At 47.6% G+C, this 14,101-nt stretch overlaps 1 protein-coding gene, 1 long non-coding RNA gene and 1 other non-coding gene across 4 annotated transcripts in view; 2 read left to right on the top strand and 1 right to left on the bottom strand.

Moving 5' to 3' along the window:
- The first annotated feature begins 3,701 nt into the window (after positions 1–3,701).
- Positions 3,702–6,512, top strand: LOC140421548 (uncharacterized). The gene is made up of 2 exons (XR_011946901.1): positions 3,702–3,834; positions 6,067–6,512. It is a non-coding gene; the product is annotated as an uncharacterized lncRNA (long non-coding RNA).
- The window catches only part of LOC140421519 (uncharacterized), a 331,613-nt gene continuing 321,241 nt past the window's right edge, over positions 3,730–14,101 (bottom strand). Inside the window, exons 3-5 of one of the 2 annotated variants that reach the window (XR_011946880.1) lie at positions 6,567–6,866; positions 6,064–6,367; positions 5,420–5,434 (exon numbers count right to left, since the gene is read on the bottom strand). The gene's annotated coding sequence lies outside the window, so the exon portion shown is untranslated. Of the gene's footprint in view, positions 3,862–5,419; positions 5,435–6,063; positions 6,368–6,566; positions 6,867–14,101 lie in introns of those variants that run through there. The other variant, XR_011946881.1, reaches the window with a different exon arrangement.
- Positions 12,974–13,045, top strand: trnat-cgu (transfer RNA threonine (anticodon CGU)). The gene has a single exon. It is a non-coding gene; the product is annotated as a tRNA-Thr (tRNA).

Genomic DNA, 14,101 nt, shown 5'->3' with positions numbered 1-14,101 from the left:
CCTTCACCCTATCGCTGTAACCCAGCAGCCCCCTCTAACATAAGGGCAATTTAGCATGGCCAATCAACCTAACCCGCGCATCTTGGGACTGTGGGAGGAAATAGGAGCACCCGGAGGAAGCCCACGCAGACACGGGGAGAACGGGCAGACTCCGCACAGGCAGTGACACTTTTGTTGGGACTCGCTGATTTTGGTCTTTTAATTTGACTGGACCACATGCTTGGGGAAAGCAAGAGAGGAAAGAAGGTTCGATAGAAACTAGAATGGTCTGTTGTGAATTTCCATCCGATTCTTACAGTGATCATTTTTGTAAACTTATTTTTCAGGCATTAGAACGGGAGGATTGGGCAACTCGAACCAAATATGACCAACTGTCACTCAATTCATTAGGATCTAAATATCACAAACTGTCAATGTGCTTGTCTGTTCTGACTGTGGGAAGAGATTTCAAACATCACTGTGACTGGAAAAGCCCGAGACACACACACACCTGAGTGGGAGTGTTCCAGTGAACTGACTGTGGAAAGAGCTTTAACCCAGTTACACAGCCTGAAAAATCATCTTATTTCCTCTGGTGGGAGAGTCTAGGACCAGAGGGAATAATCTAAGAGGAAGGGATCTCAAATTTAGGACAGAGATGAGGAGATATTCTTCCATCAGAGGGTAGAGAATCTGTGGAATTCTTCAGCTGTGCAATCATTCTGTCTCTGGAGTTTACCATAAAAAGGCAAAGGTGAAGGTGTGTTTACCCGGATGGGCCGCTTGGTGGCGCAGTGGCGCTTTCACTGAGGGGCCTTGAGTTCAGACACATCCCAAACAGGACTGGTGAGAAATTTCTGTCTGGGAAAGGGGAGACAACTGTATAATCGGGAGAAAGGATCAGTGCCGATGGACCTTAGAGAAAGGAGTTCAGATTAGTCTGATTTTCTTCATTTTTCCCTCAATATTAATTAAAATTCCAGCGAAAATATTACACAAAAGTTTTTTTTATGTTTACAAAAGGGAAAATAACGATTGAGGGTCACAGTGAGAACAGAACACATGCCCTCCGAGCTGCCAAATGTATGTACAACTGTAACAGACACAAGAAAGAGAGAACAGGAGCTCAACATAAAGGGAAGGCAACTGTTGCAAATAAGGTACTAGATAAATTAATGCACTATCGCCAGAACCTCGTAACCTCACCTGACGTTGTGCGCACTAAGGGGTAATCTAGCATGGCCAATCCACCTAACCTGCACATATTTAGACTGTGGGAGGAAACTGGAGCACGCGGAGGAAACAGGAACAGACACGGGAGAAGGTGGAATCTCCACACCGACAATCCCTCAAGGCTGGAATGGAGCCCGGGTTTATGGCGCTGTGAGGCAGCAGTGCTATTTATGCGTTGATGGTTGTTTCTAACTATCTATTGATGTGTATTGATGCCTCCATGTGTATTCATGTGTGTTCGTGTTAATGTGTGCACGAGTCTGCTAATATGTGTATACGTGAGCCCATTAGTGTGTTAATGTGGATTATTGTCTCTGTTTGAATGGAAATATTTCTGTCATCGTGAAATTCTGCTAATGTATATGTTATTGGTTACATTTGTGTTTCATATTCTTCAGTCAGCCTGCTTGTCTGGTTTTATATGTTTGTGTATCTGTGTGGACATGTGGCTGTACGTGTCTGTTTGTGTACATTTGTGTAGCCGCTTGTGTGTGTGGATTTGTGTGTGTATGTGTGTATGTGCACGTGTGTCAGTGTGTGTATAAACGGGTGCTTTTTTGTGTTTATGTGCATGATTGTGAATTTTTGCGCACGTTTGCGTGTGTTTTTGTGTCAAAATATGAGTGGTTCGTTGTGCCTGGGTGTATGTTTATGCATGTGTTTCTATGTATGTGCCTATATGTGTGTTTGTGTCTACGTGTGAGCGTGTGTATGTTTGTGGGTCTGTGTGCATGTGTGTGTCGTGTTTGTGTATCTGTCTGTGTATTTGTATCAGCTGCCTGTAGCTTTGCCAGTTGTGGGTATTATTGGTACCGATGTAGAATATGTTGAACTTTCTGCTTATAAACGTGTTTTCTGTGAGATGCAAGCTGACATCATTGACCGAATGCAAAAATACAAGGAAGTGCCTCAAGAGAGAACACTGAAAACCCAGGGAGAATTCAATCACCAGTTTGGATTTGGATTTTGGGGAATCGGTCTTAGCATACGGTTAAGAGGAACAAGGGTGCTAAAAAAATACATCTTTATCATGATGGTCTTTTAAACCCTTCAGCCGGTAAGCTACATGACTTCTTGTAATGTCAGTAACTGAGTTCTTAGTCGAGTGAACCGTTTACTTCCAAACTCCCTGCTTGGGGACTGGGAGGATATTGAGTTAATAATCTCCCTCTCTCTGGTCAGCTCAGCAAATTGCCTTTGGGTTCTCCCTGCTGGAGGTGGAGATACAGAGAGTTCACTCGTCACCTTCCTCCTCTTTGGTCGGGAAAGTGGACGTAAAATGGGTTAGCACTGCCCCTTTGCTCTTTGCTGGGGAAGTGTGGGTACAGTGGATTAAATAATACCGCTCCACTCATTGTTGGAAGCATGTGCACAGTAGATTAACGAATGTCCCTCCCCCCTCATTGTTGGAAGCGGGTGTACAGTGGATTAACTCAGCCCCCACCGTCTCTTTGTTGGGGAAGTGGGGGCACAGTGTGTTAACTAATGCCTCTCCCCCCCTCTTTGCTGGGGAAGTGGGCGTACGGTGCATTAAGTAATGTCCCTCTTCCTCTCTTTGTCGTGGAATTGGGTTACAGTGGATTAACTAATGCCCCTCCCCCTCTCTCTGTTGGGGAAGTGGGGAGACAGTGGATTGATTAATGCCCCTCCCACTCTCTTTGTTGGGGAAGTGGGGTGACAGTGTATTAACTAAAGCCCCTCCCCTCCCTCTATTGGTGAAGTGGGGGTACAGAGGATTAACTAAAGCCCCTCCCTCTCTCTGCTGGTGAAGTGGGGGGTACAGTGGATGAACAATTTCCCTTTCCCCTCTCTTTGACTGAGGATTGTTGGTCCATGTTTCTGTGTGACCCTCAATTCAGTTCCCAGTGGGTGTGATACAGAAACTTAAATCTGACATCAATTTTAAAGGGATGGACAATGGGAGAAGCAGGAACACCGAGGTCTAAATATGATGTGTTTGTTTGTCTGAAATGGGGAATTGTCCGATTTCTTCTCAGTGGGGGGAAAGTCAGTGAAGATATTTTGCTGAATTCTGTGAAGAGTGAGTTTTACACTGTCTCTAACATAGGGTATATCTGAGCTGGGAGCACTGGTTGTATCAGACTTGAGGCCGAGACCTGTAGAAATCCGGGTCTCAGAAACCAATCTGACATCAGCAAAGTGGAAGCTCCATTAATTAAGCGGCTGTGCAATTAAATCACAATTAGAGGAAAAATACTTCATTGTTTTTATTTCAGTTAGACATGTAACCCATAGATTCTAGTTGACCTGAATTAACGGTGTCCATCAGAGCAAGGGAAATGTTCACAAAACTGGGTTTACCGCTGGATTTATCAACCGTTCTGTTGATGATCTTCAAGGGGATGGCTTCATGTCCCACCACACAGGAGTAAGAAGCGCCGCTGGCCCACTCCTCCGCTGCAATGGATAACAGGCTGTACATGAAGAAGGAGCTATTGCCGTTCTCCGCCATCACCTCGGTGTTCTTGTAGTTCCCGGGATTCACCGGCTTGTCATTGACGGTCCACTTGACGAAGATCTCTCGGGGGGAGAAACCTCTCACTAAGCAGCTGAGGGAGACGAATTTCTGAGCGGAGACGTCTTCAGCCGAGACAAAAACAGGTAACTATAGGCCAGTGACCTTAACATCTGTCAGTGGGAAACGGTTAGAGTCCATTATAACGCATCCAATCGCTGAGCATTTAAACATACACAATATAATCAAACAGAGACAGCACGGCTTCGTGAAGGGGGAATCATTGCCTGACAAATGTATTGCCCTTATTTGAGGTGATAACGAGAAGGCGAGAGAGAGGGGGGCCAGTAGATGTAATATACATGAATTTCAAAACTGTTTTTAATAAATGAATGTTCTATTCCCACGTTTGCAGATGACAAAAAAATATGTAGAAAGGTGAAGATTACAGAATATCCACAGAGGGACAGAAACACCTTTAGTTACTGAGTAAAAACGAGGCTGATGGAATATGAAGTAGGAAAATGTGAGGTTAGACACTTTGGAAGGAGGAGGAACATTATTTAGATGGAGAAAGACTGTAGAAAGCTGACGTAACGGGGGAATTGGAGGTCCTCGTGCAGAAAACACTCAAAGCAAGTTCTGCAGGTAATATGGAGACAAATTGAATGTTGACATTTATTTCAAAGGGAATAGAATATAAACATGGGGAAGTCTGGCTAAAACTATACAAGGCATTAGTTAGTCTACACCTGGTATACTTTGAATAGTCTCGGTGCCTTTATCTAAGGAAGACAGATTGGTTTTGAAGGCAGTCCAGAGAAGGATCACGAGGTTGATCCCGAGTATGGATTCTCAGGGAGCTTCTTAGGATAGACGCTGAGGAGTTGTTTTTCCCTGTGGGAGCGTCTAGGAGCAGCGTGCAGGATCACAAAGTGAGGGTGCGCCCATTTAACACAGAGATGAGGTGGAATTTCCTCTCTCAGAGAGTAGTGAAGCTGTGGAATTATTTAACGCAGGGGGCTGTAGATTCTGGGTTGTTCAGTATGTTCAAGGTTGAGAGGGACATATTTCAAATCAGTAAAGCCGGCAAGGGATTTGGGGATAAGGCGGGAAAGAGGAGTTGAAGATTATCACATCAGATCAGTCAGGATCTCACTGAAGGCTGGGCCGGTGTTGATGGGCCCAATGGCCTACATCTGCTCCTAAGTCTTGTGGTCTATGGTCTCGCTCCATCTAAACCCAATATCACTGTTGGGTTTCATTGTTCATTCATCTGCATATCAATTTCCCCCTTAAACTCTAAACGCCCAGAGTATTTAGTTAGTGGAATTACCAATCAGAATGGGCCATAAATACCCTGAATGGTAAATACTGACCGCTGCACTGACACTAGAAATAGACACAATGCCTCACTTGTTGCTTCAGTCTCACCGCTCGCCTTTTTTTTGTGGATTGAAATTCTTAAAGTTGGCAGGACCTGATGGCTCGCCACACAGTCAAACACAGCCCCACTCAGCCAGGATTGTGTCGAGATGTTTAATTTGCTGACCACACTCTCAGTATCTGCCCCAGGCTGGTTGGCAATCTCTGATTTCAGCGGCTTCTTCGCTTCACTCCAGGACACGTTGACTCCATAAGGAGCATTCGAAATGACGCAGGTTAAGGTTACAGTCGCCCCCAGTAAGACCTGTTCTATTGGTGACGGCAGTATTGTTACTGATGCATCAGTGCAAATGGAAGAATCTGTGATTGAAAACATGAAAATGAACCCAAGTTTCAGCTTCAGGATCAGGACAGCAGTGTTCAGCCTTCAATCTCCAACTGGGAATGAATCAACTTCGAAACTTCTAAAGATCGCCATTAATCTTCGATAGACAATGGAAAACCAGTTTGGTCTGTGAAAACTATTCTCATTGTGAAATACAGTCAGCCCCGATACCATTCTAATGAATCAGTATTGCCGCATTCCCAATACAAATATTCCATTCCTGATCTCAGAAACCTAATACCGAAGGCTGATCCATAAATAGGTTGGATGAAGTTTCCAACACTTCGTCCCGAGCTGTTATCAGTTAAGTGTTTCAGACACCACTGCCTCTCAAATACAATCAGCTGTCTCAGGATAAAGCTGATATCAAGTCCACCTCACTCACTAAATTACTTGAAGTTAGGACGAAACATTTATTTCTATATTCATAAAATCGTGAATGGCGAGCAATCCTAATGCAGCTCTTACATCAGAATGAAACACAAACTACGTGGCAGTAAATTAGAAGTTATTCTGTGCTTTGCACTAACTTCAGTAAATTCCTGATTTGGATTAACATCAGAGTGCAGGATGATTTATTGTTTCCTCTGTTTGTGTCTCTTACCAGACGCGGTGATGTTGTGACTTTGGGTGACCTCTTGATGAGTGACCTGGCAGGTATAGACCGCTTTGCTGAACCATTCCCCAGCGGAGACTGTCAGCCGACTGCTCGCCGAGAAGTTCCCGTTCACTTCACAGGCGGGAGAGGTGACATTTCCTGAACCCATGGCTTGTCCATTCTTCAGCCACCGTTATTGACTTTGGACGGAAATCGTTGATTGAACAGACCATGGTTGCAAATTTCTGTCTTGAGATTTCTTCATTGGAACTCACGGTGAGAACATTTGGATGGATGTCAGGTAGAGGACCTTCAAGAAACACAAGTTCGACATTTCTTGAAGAAGATGTTGGAACGAATAAAATGACTAATTATATTTGAACAGTTTCTCTGTGGTCACTATTTCTCGCAGGAATCAGAACTATGCAGAGAACAATAAATGTGTTATGACCAAAGATGTAAATAAAGCAATCAAAGCGTCTGTTTCTCACAGTTTCCACAACACTTACATTTCATTCCAATGCTCTTGTCTGAGCCGCTGTGTCGAACCTCACAGCTGATTTTGCTGCATCCCCCCTCTGACTCGGTGATGGTTAACTGGCTGCTCAGGGTGTAGGTTCCCTTCTTGTTTCTCACTGACGGGTATTTCTTAACTCCAGTGGTGATCAGCTGCCCATCTTTCTTCCAGGTAAGGCTGGTGGTTTCTGGGGAATAGTCCATCGCTAAACAGCCGTAGGTCACGGAGCCGTCGGTGTTGTGTTGCTGTCAGGAGGAGACCAGGCTGTAGAGAGTGGGTGGAGACGGTGTCGCTGGGGGAGAATGGTCCATTGGACAAGTTAGACTCTGGTATTTGTAATTTTTAAGTAAACATATATTTCAAATTTCTCTGGAACTATGAACTGATCCCAGCATTTTCGCAATAAATCCTACATCCACATTTAAGCTCCGATTAGTTCTACTGCTTGTGGATCACCACTGTTTTGTCCCCTCTTTAGAAACACACATCTCTTTCTCCATCTCAGTCACATGACAAAACTGTCATTTGATGCCATCCATCTGAATGGTGTTTCCCCATTATTTCAGCCACCATGTAAAATAAAATTCAAATGGCCCATAGTCCCGGAGACTGCTCTGTCCTTTTGAAAGCTGACTGGTGGTGATTTAACCTGAGGGCCACCATACCTCAGGCGAGAGGCAAGATTGAGAATGTGGGTCTTGATGAATAACTTCAGCCGGTCCAGAAATTGAACCCACGCTATCGGGATTGCTCTTCATCGCGAACCAGCCGTCCAGCTAGCTGAACTGTGTACGTCACAATCCAGATGTGTATGTCACAATCCAGCTAACCGAGCTGCGTACGTCACATTCCAGCTAACTGATCTGGGTACGTCACAATCCAGCTGACTGAGCTGTGTTCGTCACAATCCAGCTGACTGAGCTGTGTACGTCACAATCCAGCTAACTGAGCTGTGTACGTCACAATCCAGCTAACTGAGCTGTGTACATCACAATCCAGCTGACTGAGCTGTGTACGTCACAAATCAGCTAACGGAGCTGTATACGTCACAATCCAGCGAACTGAGCTGTGTACGCCACACTCCAGCTAACTGAGCTGTGTACGTCACAATCCAGCTAACTGAGCTGTGTACGTCACAATCCAGCTAACTGAGCTGTGTATGTCACAATCCAGCTAACTGAGCTGTGTACGTCACAATCCAGCTAACTGAGCTGTGTATGTCACAATCCAGCTAACTGAGCTGTGTACGTCACAAATCAGCTAACTGAGCTGTGTACGTCACAATCCAGCGAACTGAGCAGTGTACATCACAATCCAGCTAACTGAGCTGTGTACGTCACAATCCAGCGAACCGAGCAGTGTACGTCACAATCCAGCTCACAGAGCTGTGTACGTCACAATCCAGCTAACCGAGCTGTGTACGTCACAATCCAGCTCACAGAGCTGTGTACGTCACAATCCAGCTAACCGAGCTGTGTACGTCACAATCCAGCTAACTGAGCTGTGTACGTCACAATCCAGCTATCTGAGCTGTGTACGTCACAATCCAGCTAACTGAGCTGTGTACGTCACAATCCAGCTAACTGAGCTGTGTACATCACAATCCAGCTCACTGAGCTGTGTACGTCACAATCCAGCTAACTGAGCTGTGTACGTCACAATCCAGCTGACTGAGCTGTGTACGTCACAAATCAGCTAACGGAGCTGTATACGTCACAATCCAGCGAACTGAGCAGTGTACGTCACAATCCAGCTAACTGAGCTGTGTATGTCACAATCCAGCTAACTGAGCTGTGTACGTCACAAATCAGCTAACTGAGCTGTGTACGTCACAATCCAGCGAACTGAGCTGTGTACGTCACAATCCAGCTAACTGAGCTGTGTACGTCACAATCCAGCTAACTGAGCTGTGTATGTTAGAATCCAGCTAACTGAGCTGTGTACGTCACAAATCAGCTAACTGAGCTGTGTACGTCACAATCCAGCGAACTGAGCAGTGTACGTCACAATCCAGCTAACTGAGCTGTGTACGTCACAATCCAGCGAACTGAGCAGTGTACGTCACAATCCAGCTCACAGAGCTGTGTACGTCACAATCCAGCTAACCGAGCTGTGTACGTCACAATCCAGCTAACTGAGCTGTCTACGTCACAATCCAGCGAACTGAGCAGTGTACGTCACAATCCAGCTCACAGAGCTGTGTACGTCACAATCCAGCTAACCGAGCTGTGTACGTCACAATCCAGCTAACTGAGCTGTGTACGTCACAATCCAGCTAACTGAGTTGTGTCATAAATAATATTCCGTTATGTTCTTCCTCCTACCAAAGTGTCTAATCTCACATTTTCCAACATTCTGTTCCATCTGCGAAGTTTGTACGTCACAATCAACAGCACTTGTGATGAAGAAGTTGTCTCTTCATTTCTATCATTACAACTTTGGAAATTGCCTGATTCAAGCTGACTGCTGCTCCTTCATTTCTCTCCCTCATTATTCCCCAATCCCCAAAACAAAGAATTCGACTTTGCTTCAAGAAATGTACTTATGTAATTACAATAAAACTCTTAATTTGAGTAATTGCAACATTCTCTAATTTTAGGATCATGCACAGTGACAGCAGGAGTCGGCCATTCGGTCCGTCGAGCCTCCTCCCCCATTCAATAAGCTCCTGGCTGTGCTGATTGTGGTGTTAACTCCGCATTCCTCCTGTCACTGAGACCGGACTGCCTGCAATCCCCCCGCACCCCGCCCCGCGCTCTCTGAGCGTTCCCCATCTCTCTGCGATTCCCGCTGGATCACTGCACCTTTCTCCTGCTCCCTTCGCTTTATTTAAGCTCTCTGCATTTGACCACAGCTCTCTGCGCTTTCCTCCATCTCCTTGTGCTTTGCCCATATGCTATTCACTTTTCCCGGTTCGTTGGAAGTTTTCCCGGTTCCTGGCGCTTTCCGCGGCCTCTTTGAGCTTTTCGCCAGTATTTTGCACTTTACCCCGATTCTTATCGTCCATTCAATGGACTTTCTTCGGAACACTGCTATTCCCTCAGCTCTCTGCGCCTTCCACCAGCTCTCTGCATCTTCCCCTCGCTCACTCCGCTGTCTACCAGCTCTCTGCCCTTTGCTACATCTCCCTGTGCTTTCCCCAGCATCTCTGCCCTGTCCCCCACATCTCTGCCCTGAGACCCACATCTCTGCCCGGTCCCCACATCTCTGCCCTGTCCCCACATCTCTGTGCTTCCCCCCATTCCTGCCCTGTCCCCCACATCTCTGACTTGTCATCACATTTCTGCCCGATCCCCACATCTCTGCCCCGTCCCCCACATCGCTGTGCTTCCCCCCACTCCTGCCCTGCCCCCCACATCTCTGCCTTGTGCCCACACCTCTGTCCTTTCCTCACATTTCTGTCCTTTCCCCACATCTCTGCCCTGTCCCCACATCTCTACACTGTCCCCACATCCCTGTGCTTCCCCCCTATTTCTGCCCTGTCCCCCACGTCTCTATGTTTTCCTCCCATCCCTGCCCTGTCCCTCACCTCCTTGCTCTTTCCCCTGCCCTGGCAGTTTCCCCGCCTCCGGCGCCTTCTCCCGGCTGTCTGAACTATCCTCCGTCGCTCGCCAATGGGCAGCACGGTAGCCTTGTGGATAGCATAATTGCTTCACAGCTCCAGGGTCCCTGGTTCGATTCTGGCTTGGGTCACTGTCTGTGCAGAGTCTGCACATCCTCCCCATGTGTGCGTGGGTTTCCTCCGGGTGCTCCGGTTTCCTCCCACAGTCCAAAGATGTGCAGGTTAGGTGGATTGGCCATGATAAATTGCCCTTAGTGTCCAAATTGTCCTTATTGTTGGGTGGAGTTACTGGGTTATGGGGATAGGGTGGAGGTGTTGACCTTGGGTAGGGTGCTCTTTCCAAGAGCCGGTGCAGACTCGATGGGCCGAATGGCCTCCTTCTGCACTGTAAATTCTATGATGAAAAAATCTCGGGCCACTCAGTCACATTCCGGCGCCAGTCGTGCTCATGTCTCGCTCCAGTTCTCCCTTTCTCTCTCATTGCAGACATTCCCTCGCTGATTTAGGAACCTTGCATAAGAGAGAAGAGTGAGTGAGTAGGGTAGGAGAGTGAGTGCGGGTGAATGAGTGTGGTGGTATGTATTAGGGGTCATGTGGTACCTGTGAAGCCGAGAGGCTATTGGCTGACAGGTCCCGGGTCCTGGTTGGATCTGCCGACTTCTGGCTCCGCCCTGAAGGCGGAGTATAAGAGCTCGAGCTTCTCCCCGCAGCCTCATTCTGTTGCTGAGCTGCTGGGGACAAGTCTCGCTTAATAAAGCCTAGATCGGCTTCATCGCTTCTCGTCTCGCGTAAGTCATTGTGCGCTACAATTTATTAAGTGAGCTTAAAAGACTATGGAGCTCCGGAGTGCCTGCGGATTAGCCCCCACGCAACGAACTGGCTAGCATGCTTTGAAAACTACCTTCGAACGGCCCCCGGCCGGATCACGGAAGAGCAGAAAATGCAGGTCCTGCACTCGAGAGTGAGCCCGGAAATTTACTCACTAATAGAAGACGCAGAGGATTTCCCGACAGCGCTCGCATTGCTGAAGGGCATCTACGTTCGGCCCATAAACCAGGTCTACGCGCGCCACCAACTCGCGACGAGACAGCAAAGTCCCGGAGAATCGCTCGAGGAATTCTACGGCGCGCTGATAATTTTGGGACGAGGCTGCAACTGCCTGCCAGTGAACGCGATCGAACACACGGACCTGCTAATTCGTGATGCATTCGTGGCAGGCATGAACTCTCCCCAAATTCGTCAAAGACTTTTAGAAAGAAATTCGCTAGGACTCTCAGAGGCACGGGCCCTTGCAGCCTCCCTTGATGTGGCCGCGCAAAACGCCCGCGCGTACGGCCCCGACCGCGCGGCAGCCCCTTGGGCTACGTGGACCCCCGTCGCGATCAACTCCCCAGCACCCCCCCCACCCGCACCCCCCCCCACGCAAGCTTGCGCGGTTAAAGCACCAGACCATCCCCAGGGGGGGGGGGGGCCCGCTGCTATTTTTGCGGGCAGGCGAAACACCCCTGGCAGTGCTGCCCGGCCCGCGCAGCTACTTGTAAGAGCTGCGGCAAAAAGGGCCATTTCGCGGCAGTGTGCCGGTCCCGGGGGGTCACCGCAATCCCCGGAGAAGAACGAGGACAGCACATCCCAAACACCCCCCAACCCCCAACCCCCCCCCCCCCCCCCAGCGCCCCATGTGCGACCCGCGGGCGCCGCCATTTTGGGTCCCGGGCACCCAAATGAATATCTCCCCCTAGCCCCCCTCCACCCCCATCCTATCCTCTCCCCCTCTCGGTGTTGGTTTATTTCTGGGATCCACTGCCTTTCTGCTGTAATGTGATTGACGGCACAGGCATATATAGGGATATTTATATTTGTGTACTGGTATTTCTCCATATGTGTGTCATATTGAGATCACTTCTACCTTTGCTGCTACTCAGATTCTCTCCAATCAGACGGAACATGAACATTGCAAGCTGCCCGGATGTTGACTGTGTATCAGGATCGTCAGGATAGATCATAATGATGTGTGACGTCAATATCCTCTTCAACCCTCATTTCAGCGTCCAAGTGTTCCACTGGGTCTTGGTGGCTCCAGTCTGACAGAAACGGACTGAAATCAATAATAATTTCAAAATTCAGAATCAGCCTAATTTTGACCAACGTAACGGTCACCCGCACCATAATCATTATTATTTAATTAACAATAATATCTGGTTACACAGTGAGTGGAGAATGGGGGTTTTGCAGTGAAGGAAATACTGAGTAGAGAGATCATAACGAGGAGAGCGAGAGGCGGTTCCCGCTATAGTTCCTGAATCAATCGCTCTTCGGCGCAGGCAATTATCTGTCATAGCAGAAATCCAGATTCAGGTCCCACTGCACTGAGATCCAACAAGACACAAGAATCGAGCAGCGGCAGCAATGTCGAGGATATCACAATGGTATAAGAGCACCAAACGGAAACTGTGACCGGGGACACCGCAGACTCAAAGCTGAAAAAGTGTGCGGCGGTTATCAGCTGCATTCGGAAGTGAGTAAGCGGAAATAGCGACATTTGAACATCCAGCAGCCTGTGACCACCCTGCACCCGCTCACTGCTCAACTCACTGAGAACAATATAGTGTCGGAGGGGCGGGAAGGGACAAGATTCAACTGACGCTACCTGCACCTATTTGTAAGAGGTATTTCTATTGCATTTTTCACCTTGCATTTAAATCACGGTTGTTTCCCGTTCTCAAGTTCTGACAATATCTTTTTAAATGTTCTACTGATTCATCTTCTCTCATCAATTTTGGCCCCAGACTCCAAATGGTAACAACTCACAGTGCAATTGACACTCTTCCGTTGCACGCGGTGCGGTGGCCAAGAGGAAAGGCGTTGGTCTCGTAAACCAAAGATCGCGGGTTCGAATCCCGTCCGTGCCTCGGTGCAGTTGCTAGGCTCCCTTGCGCTCTTTGTGCTAATTCACCCTCGATCCTGTTGCTAAACGTTTATTTCTTTCGTTGGCTCTGAATATGGCGGTCAATATGGTCGCGTTCCTGAATTCTAATTACGTTTGCTCTCGAACTGCCAGGTGTCTTTCGAGACCGCCACAAGGTTCAAACCATAAGACATAGGAGTGGAAGTAAGGCCATTCGGCCCATCGAGTCCACTCCACCATTCAATCATCGCTGATTTCAACCTCATTTACCCGCTCTCTCCATAGCTCTTAATTCCTCGAGAAATCAAGAATTTATCAACTTCTGTCTTGAAGACACTCAACGTCCCGGCCTCCACCGCCCTCTGTGGCAATGAATTTCACAGGAGAAATTTCTCCTCATCTCTGTTCTAAAGTGACTCCCTTTTATTCTAAGGCTGTGCCCCCGGGTCCTAGTCTCCCCTGCTAATGGAAACAACTTCCCTACATCCACCCTATCTAAGCCATTCATTATCTTGTAAGTTTCTATTAGATCTCCCCTCAACCTCCTAAGCTCCAATGAATATAATCCCAGGATCCTCAGACGTTCATCGTATGTTAGGCCTACCATTCCTGGGATCATCCGTGTGAATCTCCGCTGGACCCGCTCCAGTGCCAGTATGTCCTTCCTGAGGTGTGGGGCCCAAAATTGCTCACAGTATTCTAAATGGGGCCTAACTAATGCTTTATAAAGTTTCAGAAGTACATCCCTGCTTTTATATTCCAAGCCTCTTGAGATGAATGACAACATTGCATTTGCTTTCTTAATTACGGACTCAACCTGCAAGTTTACCTTTAGAGAATCCTGGACTAGGACTCCCAAGTCCCTTTGCACTTCAGGATTATGAATTTTGTCACCGTTTAGAAAATCGTCCATGCCTCTATTCTTTTTTCCAAAGTGCAAGACCTCGCACTTGCCCACGTTGAATTTCATCAGCCATTTCTTGGACCACTCTCCTAAACCGTCTAAATCTTTCTGCAGCCTCCCCACCTCCTCCATACTACCTGCCCCTCCACCTATCTT

This window comes from Scyliorhinus torazame, chromosome 5, assembly GCF_047496885.1.
Source record: "Scyliorhinus torazame isolate Kashiwa2021f chromosome 5, sScyTor2.1, whole genome shotgun sequence".
In the NCBI taxonomy this organism is placed as follows: Eukaryota; Metazoa; Chordata; class Chondrichthyes; order Carcharhiniformes; family Scyliorhinidae; genus Scyliorhinus; species Scyliorhinus torazame.
Note: the sequence above shows the minus strand (reverse complement) of the source record. Positions and strands in the feature narration are given on the sequence as shown.